Here is a 9,848-nt window from a genome sequence, read left to right as displayed (position 1 = left end):
TTGCAAGTTGCATTTAAAAGGCAGCACAAGATAGTCATCTACATACCTGCAGGTTTTTGGATCTAATCCAACTGACTTATGCTGAATGGCTTTGTCTACAGTCGCAAGAAAGATATTGCTGAGTATGGGGGTGACACAGGAACCAAAGCACACACCTGAGCGCTGGACAAAGAATTTCCCGTTCCATTCTATTACAGTTGATGCAAGATGAAATGAAATAATTTCCAGAAAAGACCTAAGATACCACATCTAGACATAAAGGCCACCTTATCATTGTCATCGTAATGCACTCCTGCACACTATTCATTATTTCAGTATGTGCCATCGAATAATATAGGTCCTCAATGTCCACGTTCGTCTTTAGAAGACTTACCACCGCCTCCGAGTTGACGATGAGGAATGGATCTTTCGCTATCAAAGTTTCCAGATCCTTCTGCAGGTATACGGCGACGGCATGCTGCCAAGGTTTTAATATGACAAAAAATCGACGATTTTGCTCATTGCGCAACGTTGATTCTGATGCTAAACGTGTCTTGCGATACGTACAGTGTCCGCACTCGTTCGTCACCAAAATGAATTGCGGCAGCCATGTACACTATGGCTGGCGCATACTGTCCGTGATGATGGGTACCCGGAGTACTTGGCGTAGGTAGTCTTTCTCGGTCGGATCGTTGGGCGTCCAAGCAATCACGTGCAGGCCGTGGCGATGCCAAGCCCGCACGTACTCCATGCTAAGGTTGTTCGTGCTGATGAGGACCGCCGAGACCCCAGTCAGGTGCGGCAGCAGCCCGCTGTGGAGCGCCGCATCCAGAAGCCAATCAGCGGTCCTCAGGGTTCAGTGCTTGATGCGCGACTGGAACCGTGGCCGCTGGTTCTGCATGTCCTCGTATGCCAGGAAACCCGACCGCCAAGTGAGCGCCGTCACAATGTTCGGGTTCTGGCACCGCAGAGCGTAGATGAAGTGCGGATAGAATGAGGCCACCAACGCACGCTTGTAGAGCACGGGTCGTTGGCGGAACAGGTCGTCGACGACCTTTACGGCGCGATGATCGTACTCCTTGACATCGATAATGAGCCGCAGACCGAGCTGGAGGCATTCTTTCACGCCTTCCTCGAGGGTCGGAACGCGCTAGCCTTTGAATTTGTCCGACAGTGGGTGCTTACAGGAGGCGTCCAGTCGACGCAAGGCCTCGAAAGTCACGGACGCCAGCGGACCCTCACCGTTGCTCGTTCTCTCAAGGGTGTCGTCGTGGAAGAGCACGGCGACGCTGTCCTGCGTGAAGGAAAGGTCGAACTCGACGCCCGACGCGTTGTTCCTCTCCGCCTCGCGGAAGGCGGCCAAGGTGTTCTCTGGGGCCTCATGGGCTCCACCGCGATGCGCGAACACGGGTGAGAGGGATCCTTTGCGATGTTCCACACCGAAGATCACCTCGACAGACAAAGCGTTGTCGAGACGTGGTATGACGGCTCTCTGTACAGCGTATGAGGATATAACCGCGACGATTACTGCAAGGTACCATGAAGCCATGAGGTTCTAGTGGAACCTGCAGGTGAAGAAGGGTTCGGGAAGAGGACAGGCAACGGCTTTTATCTCTTGCACGTCATCGGCGGTTGGGAATAATCTCAGCTCGCCGTTCTTGCTTTCTTCTTTTTCGCTACTTCAATAGCCGCGAGAGGCTTCCTTTTCCTGTTTCCAGCAGCGTATACTGTCACGCAAGCGCGGTGTGGGCTTTCAGCAAAAAATGTACGGCTGTTTATTGCGATAGGTCAAGAAGAAGACGAAGTGTCCCTGCTAATTACTTGAGGAGAAGAAGAAGAAGAAGAAGAAGGTGGCTTCACGTTAGAAAGTTCACGTTTTCATTGCTTCCAACATATTTCAGCCAACCTGAGTGGTCCTTTGCTCAATACCGTGGATTTAGTCACTTAAAGTTCCCATGGAAAATCCGGTAGTGTAAATCAAGGCTTTGTGAGGTGCCAATGACGCTTCTGCGATGCAGAATCCCTCACTTAAATTTGTACTTATGCAGATGTGGGTTCACTGCGACAAACCTTTGTGTATCATGTGGGCAAGTTGAAACAATAGAGCATTACCTTCTCTCTTGCCGGCGGTTCGCAGTTCAGAAAAAACAGTATTTGGAGGTCCCTCTTTCGAGGTTAGGACTCCCACTGTCTCTTCCAGTTCTTCTTTCGTTCGGTGCGGGCGCAAAGGGATTCCCGTTAAGCAGTGTCTGCGGCTACCTTCATGATTACATAAGTGTAACTGACCGATTACCTTGTTAGCTTTATACAAAATTTCGTCTCATGCCCAAAAATGCTCGATTCTATTCCTGACAATTCATATTTCTTTAATTCATTTGACTGTTCCAATTTTTATATTAGTCTTCTCACGCCTATTTTTCCCAGCGCAGATACCTCATTGGGATTATCCACTGAACCTTGGCCAATCCCCCTGCGTGGATATGTGCCATGCTAACTAAGGAGAAGAAGAAGGAGGTGGCTGCCTGAGTTTGCTTGAAAGTTGGTTGGGTGACTTACGTCTCACCTTAAATGTAAGCAAGTGCGCTGTACTTGTTTTTTAAATGAAAGATCCTGTTCATCTGTCTCTCAGTTACCAGCGACAAAATATTCCTCAAGTTAAGTCATTAAAATATCTTGGTGTCATTTATGATGACAGCCTCACATGGCGCTCCCACGACCATGTCGCAGCGAAAGGGGCTCGTGCTGTGGGAATGTTGCGTAGATTAAGTAATCCCCGGTCTGGAATGCGGAGAGATGCACTTTTGCTGATACATGTTTTATATGTCCGATCAATTTTAGAATTTGGATCTGTGCTGTTTTCTGGTACGGCTGCTAACAAAATTCGCCCGCTCGTTATTTTGGAGCGGGAAGCGCTTCGGTTGTGCCTTGGTTTCCCCAATTGTTTGGCCAATAACGTGCTTTATCTTGAAGCCCGTATTCCTTTTTTATCATCTAGATTTCAATTCCTAACTGCTCGGACGTACCTAAGGATATATGAATCAGATTTACACCGCTCCTTATCTGTTTTTTTGTTGCCAGCCAACTTCCTTTTTTGGAGTCCACTGCCCTAGATTTCATACCCCGCAAGTAGTTATGGTACAAAATTTGCTTGAACCTTTAAATGTTCGTTTGTATAACATCCTTCCGACATAAAACAGTTGATACTCTGTAGAAATTATCTGTGATGACGTTTTCCCGAAAAACGCTAAGCATTTACCACCCCGCATTTTAAATGGATTATTAGAAGACCATTTTCAAAGCCTACCTATTAGCTTAACGATAGCTACTGACGCCTCCCAATGTAATGAAAAGGCAGGGGCGGGAATATATTACCCGCTTCTAGATTGGTCTTTTTCTGTGCGGTTTCCCGACTACACCCCAATTTTCCATGTGGAGTTTCTGGCGGTGGTGCTTGCTCTTCGCAAACTAGAGCCAACTTTATCTTCAGTGGCCGTCATTACAGACTCTCTTTCTTTGTGTTCGTCCCTTGCTTCGGCTGTTGATTCGCCAATTCTAAACACCTTCCATTCCTTACTCCCTCTACATTTGAGCCTTGTTCACATGATACAGGTGCCAGGTCATAGCGGTGTGACAGCCAATGAAGTTGCGGACTGCCTGGCAGAGGCGTCCCTCAATGGCCCCGTGCTACCTGTCGTTCCGGCTACAGCGTACATTACAGCAGCGAGGTTCCGGTGGCAAAATTTTTTAAGAATGACAACTGGATCTCTTTTAAGATCTGATGATTACCTGCACCTGAGGTGTTCGTGGAGCAGGCAATCATGCCATTCACGGCAGGTTGAAGTATCTCTATCAAGGCTCCGCTGCCGGATCCCACCCTTAAATTTTTATTTGAACAGGTCTGGGTTGGCGCTTAATCACGTTTGCGTATTTTGTGGTGAGCACGAAACCATAGACCATTTTTTGTTGTTTTGTCGCCGGTACACCATGATGCGAAGACGGTTTTTAGAGAAACCTCTACAACACCTTGGCCTTTGTTTGAACAGCGCAGTCTTATTGTCGTTTGGAGCCACCATACTTGTGTACAGCCACAAGTCTGTTTTTACTGCCGTGCAAAATTTTTTAATGGAATCAAGACGGCTACTTTGGTAATTTTTTAAAATGTTTTCAATGTTAATTTTATTCTTACAATTATCATTATCATTTAACTACTTGGCTATAAACATCAGTCTCGATCTCCCGCGTGCGTTATGCATTTCCCGCTTCATTTCGTTGTTCCTTTTTGTTTACTTCTTCCGTCCTTACCATTCATTTTAATTTCGTCCAGGAATTATTTACCTCAAAAACTCTGCGCCCCCAATTCTTGGCCAATCCCTCTATGTGAGCATGTGCCATAGTATGTGAACAACAACAACAACAACAACAACAACAACAACAACAACAACAACAACAACAACAACAACAACAACAACAACAACAACAACAACAACAACAACAACAACAACAACAACAACAACAACAACAACAACAACAACAACAACAACACATCGCTCCAGTGAAAAATCTCGCCATCCGCATAAGTACGTTCCTTATATCAAGAGAACTGACTTCGCACCATCTGAGGAAGCTCCTGAAGCTCATGCGCCGTCTGACTGGTTGGCAGTAAGCGAATGTCCTTCATTCATCCCGGCAGCTGGACTGGGCTCCGAGGCTAGGCCTAGAGCCACCGGTGACTCGCTGGCAGAGGTGGCTTCGCCGGCGTCGGTCACTACGGCATCAGCAACACCTCTTTTGACAACTGAGCCTGGGTCCCAGCTCTTGGTTCCTGCTCCCAGTCCGTCAGCGGCAGAGCACATCCCGCCTTCTCTAAATGCACCTTAGCCCGTGAGCGATCTGCCCTCTGGGCGCAACTCGGCAATGGCTGCCCAGCCTCCACTTCTGGATGGGGCTTCAACCGTGCAGCGTGAGGAGGAGAGCTCTCCAATCGACCTGTCTTCAGCACCTCCATCCGCGCCACCGACTTCCCGCAGTTCTCAAAAGCGCCCATCAGGGGACACTGCATAGGATTTGTCTTCTGCTAGCTGCACCTCACAAGGCAAGCGTTCCTACCCAGCGTATGCCAACCAGGTGGCTCTGCCGACATCGGGATCGGTATCGTATAAAGTGGCCATTAAAGCTCTGGCAGCCAAAAGCCTGACAAAAATTCCGAACAGGATTCTTCAGGCGAACCTGGACGAGTGTCTTGGGACCAAAAATTTTTGTGGCTTCACGTCTAGAACGAAATCTAATACCATCGCTGTGAAGCTCCCGACTTTGGCTGCTGTCGAGCGTCTGCAAACGCTGTAGTGCATATCGATTACAAGCGAGATCTCGGCGCCGGTCCAGGTGTACCTAGTAGAAGGGTCAGACCTACAACGCTGTGTTGTTTACAACGTCGACATTGCCGAAGATCAGACGACCCTCCAGCGTGAGTTGTACTGTCCAACCCACCGTGTCATCCAAGCCCGGTATATGGGAAAAGGGCGCTCGTGCATCGTCACACTACAAGGCTCACCAACTCTTCCAAAACGACTTTACTATTATGGCTGTATTCTGCGGCCTCGCCCTTACAAACCGAGTGCTGTATATTGCTGCAGCTGTTTCAGACCTGGCCACATGAGCCGATCATGCCGTTTTGCAACGCAAGATGAGGCTCGCCACAAGGCACACTGTCTTACAGGCGCGGACTTTGCAAGACTGACGACCACGAGGTCACCTCTCCAACCTGCCCAACAAAACAGAAAGCAACTAAGAAGCTTCGGAGTGGGATCCGCAAGCAAGTGCCTCCGAATGAAAACAGAGCCCCGATACAGACATCCAACAGGTTTGCGGCTCTTCTGTGGGATGAAGACGACTGGCCGGAGCTTTCTGAGCCCAATCCACCTGCAGCCCCTGCCCAACAGTCGTACAGTGATAAAGTGCGCAAGAATCGCCGTCGCCTTCAAGCTACACAAAAGCACAGCATACTGGAACCTCTGCGTGAGGACATGGCAGCAGTTGACGACCAAATTGCACGCCTTTTAGCCGAGGTCTGCAAGCTACGGCAACGCCGTGAACTGCTTGCTCGCCGTAGACAACCAGCGGAATCCCACTCCACGCCAATCAATGCTGCAGCGCCTTCGACTACGTTCAGCCCTCATGCGTTTTTCGCAGACTCTACCAGGTCTCCTGCAGTACTGCAGGATAACTCAACAACATCCCTCCTCCGATTTATGGTAAACCAGTTATCTAACCTGACATCAGTTCTATTACAACGCTTGGAAGCCTAATCGAAAATGACGAGTACACGTTGTTCTGGTGTGCTCCAATGGAACTGCAGAGGCCTCTCCATAAAGCTGGGAGAACTCAAATCTCGACTTCGCATGAACAAGCCCCAGGTGTGGGCCCTGCTACTGCAGGAGACCAATGCCTTGCCATCCATTCGGGGTTTTAATGGATACATGTCTCCTTCAATGAACGACCGTCGTGTGCACACTGTTGCCCCTCCGAGAAAGGCGGCGGTGTAAGCTGATGCGCGTTTTCCTCAAGTTCGCCTCTGTCTAGAAAACTGGTGCACCTCATATCAAGAGGTAGTCGCAGTGGCTGTGAAACTTCCCAAGGCAACTGTTGTGGTCGTGTCATACTATGTAAGACCCGCCGGTGGAGCTCCCTCCTGCATTAATTTGGGGTGGTTATTAACCCTACGACGACAGCACCAAGGGTAGCCTATTTTAGTCGGTGGTGACTTTAACGCCCCTCATCCGGACTGGGTACTCCACTTCAAGCCCCCCCGTATTAGGCGCGTGCGGGACGCATTCGCAGACGCGCTGTTTGTTTTACTCAACCATCCAGATCCAGCAACGCGGACTGTGCGCCATGCTCGCAGTCCAACATATGCTCCGGACCTTACGTGGTGGTCAGGATCCGGGACTCCATCGTAGCACCTGAAGCCAGACTGCTGGGGTAGTGACCACCATCCTATCATCATCGGTCTCCACCCATCAAGGGCCCGCAGATTACGCCGCAGTTGTGTGGTCAATTGGGACATGTTTCGCACCACCGTCGAAGATCTCTCTCTGCAATCATCTACACTACTTGTGGACTGCATACAAACTGCGCTAAATAAGGCTACTGCTGTCACCTGGACCGACGTGAATCGCCCGGCGCCGGATGTGGGTCTGCTTAACCTGTGGGCTGCTCGCCGACAAGCGGAGATGGCAGCTTCCCGAGACCCGACTTCTGCGCAAGCACGGACAAGACTGAATTACCTTACTGCCAAGGCTCGCAGATATGAACGCGATCTCTCGCGACGGCAGTGGCATGCGTGGTGTGAGCAGTTCTCGACAAAGTAATCGAATTCTGCTCTCTGGCGAACGTTTCGTGCAATGGAACATGGTTCCCGTCGTCTTGACGCAGCGGCCACAGCATGCTTCGCAGCTACTTAGCTCCTGATGATTTCGCCAGAGATGCAGCGCGGAAGTTTTTCCTCAAGTATGATGTGTTGCCTCCAAGGGTGATAGGAGCCCCCTTGGCTGCCATTCCAGCATATGTCCATAAGCTCCCATCTACAGCCGACGCCGAGGGAATTGCAAACCCATTTTCAATGCCCGAGTTGCTTGCAGCATTAGACGAGGCCCGTCGGAAGACTGCGCCCGGTCCGGACTCCATTCCGTACGACGTTTACAAGAACTTAAGTTCCGCTGTACTGCCTCAACTCCTCGCCACCATTAACAAGGCATGGATAGAAGGCGTCGTACCAGAAACCTGGAAATCGGCTATTGTGATCCCCATACCAAAGCCGGGGAAGCCGCCGACAGACCTCGGAAATTTCTGGCCTATATCGCTTGCTCCAACATTATGCAAGCTTACCGAAAAAATACTTGCCACACGACTGTCGTGGTGGCTTGAGCACCATGGTTTCTACCATCCCGCCCAAATTGGCTTTCGTACGTCCATAGGTATAGAAGATGGACTAGCTGTCTTGGCGTCAGCAGTTCTGGCCGCAACTCGCAGCCACAATGTCCGTACTGTACTGGCCATGGACGTTGAAAAGGCGTACGATATCAGTCATGCTGCCATCCTGGAATCGCTTGACATGCTGCATTTCCTTGTTAGAGTGCGCAATGTTGTTAAATCCTTCCTCGAAGGCCGACGATGCAGCGATGGCGTGGAGGTAGAGCATCCGCCTCGCGTGCAAGGGGACCGGGGTTCGAATCCTGGTGCCGCGCAATTCTCCACCGGTTTTCAAAAAAAAAAGTCCGCGTGCCGATGGAATTGCCTAACCAGGCCTGGAGTGCGGCCTGATCTCGGTGACCACAACCGACAACGCACTTTCTCACCAGAGCAGGATTTGGCCACCCTGGTGTAGTACTTGGCCACAACCTTCTATGAACAAACCAATTAACCCTCGGCCCTCAGTCCTCAGCGGCTGCGGAGCAACTGACGAAGGCAGCGGTCAGACCTGTGACGCAGCGGAGGGTGCTAAGAATCTCTGGCTCCGGACAGGCCGCCATTGCAATCTCAACCTGGCAACGTTTAGCGCTAGAACTTTATCTAGTGACGCTAGCCTAGCAGTGCTGTTCGAGGAACTAGCTGGAATTAAATGGGATGTGATAGGGCTTAGCGAAGTTAAGAGGACAGGTGAGGCGTATACAGCACTAAAGGACGGGTACATACTGTGCTATCACGGATTAGAGGATAGACGAGAACTAGGTGTGGGATTCCTCATTAATAAAGATATAGCTGGCAACGCAGAGGAGCTCTATAGTATTAACGAGAGGATAGCAGCTATAGTAATTAGGCTGAATAGGAGGCACCAGCTGAAAGTGGTGCAGGCCTACGCACCCACATCCAGCCATGATGACCAGACCGTTGAAAGTTTCTATGAGGACGTAGAATCGGCAATGAATAAAGTAAAATCGCAGTACACTGTACTGATGGGCGACTTCAATGCGAAGGTGGGCAAGAAGCAGGCTGTCGACCATGCTGTAGGTGACTATGGGATAGGATCTAGAAATAGCAGGGGAGAGTTATTAGTCGAATTCGCGGATAGAAATAATTTACGGATCATGAATACCTTCTTCCGCAAACGAGAAAACAGGAAGTGGACCTGGAAGAGCCCCAATGGTGAAACTAAAAATGAAATTGACTTCATGTTATGCGCTAAACCTGGCATCATTCAGGATGTGGGCGTCCTCGGAAAGGTGCGCTGTAGCGACCACAGAATGGTAAGGTCTAGAATTAGCTTAGACTTGAAGAGGGAACGGAAGAAGCTAGTGAAGAAGAAGTTAGCCGTGAGAGGGAAAGCACAGGAGTTTAGGATAGCGCTGCAAAACAGATATTCGGCTCTAACTGAGGAAGACGATCTTGATGTTCATACAATGAACGATAATCTGACATCAATAATTACGGAGTGCGCAGTAGAAGTAGGCGGTAGGACTGTGCGATAGGATACCTGGAAGCTATCTCAGATGACGAAAGATCTGATTAAGAAGCTCCAAAGCATGAGGGCGTCAAACCCTACCGACAAAATAGAACAGAGCTATCACAGTTAATAAATAAGCGCAAGGTAGGCGACATAGGGAAGTTTAATATGGAGAGAATCGAGCATGCTCTAAAGAACGGAGGAAGTCTAAAAGCAGTGAAGAGGAAACTATAGGCATAGGTAAAAATCAGATGTATGCATTAAGAGACAAGCAGGGCAATGCCATTAGCAATACGGATAAGATAGTTAACGTAGCCGAAGAGTTCTACACAGACCTGTACAGTAGCCAATGTAATCAGAGCGTTAATGAGAAAGACAGCAGTGCACAGAAATGCGTCATGCCGCCAGTAATGAAAGATGAAGTAAAGAA

At 49.5% G+C, this 9,848-nt stretch overlaps 1 pseudogene; it reads right to left on the bottom strand.

Annotated features, from left to right (window-relative positions):
* Positions 1-442: 442 nt before the first annotated feature.
* On the bottom strand, positions 443-1,597 carry LOC144123132 (glycerophosphodiester phosphodiesterase 1 pseudogene; annotated as a pseudogene).
* Positions 1,598-9,848: the final 8,251 nt, after the last annotated feature.

This window comes from Amblyomma americanum, chromosome 3, assembly GCF_052857255.1.
Source record: "Amblyomma americanum isolate KBUSLIRL-KWMA chromosome 3, ASM5285725v1, whole genome shotgun sequence".
NCBI classification, from domain to species: Eukaryota; Metazoa; Arthropoda; class Arachnida; order Ixodida; family Ixodidae; genus Amblyomma; species Amblyomma americanum.
Note: the sequence above shows the minus strand (reverse complement) of the source record. Positions and strands in the feature narration are given on the sequence as shown.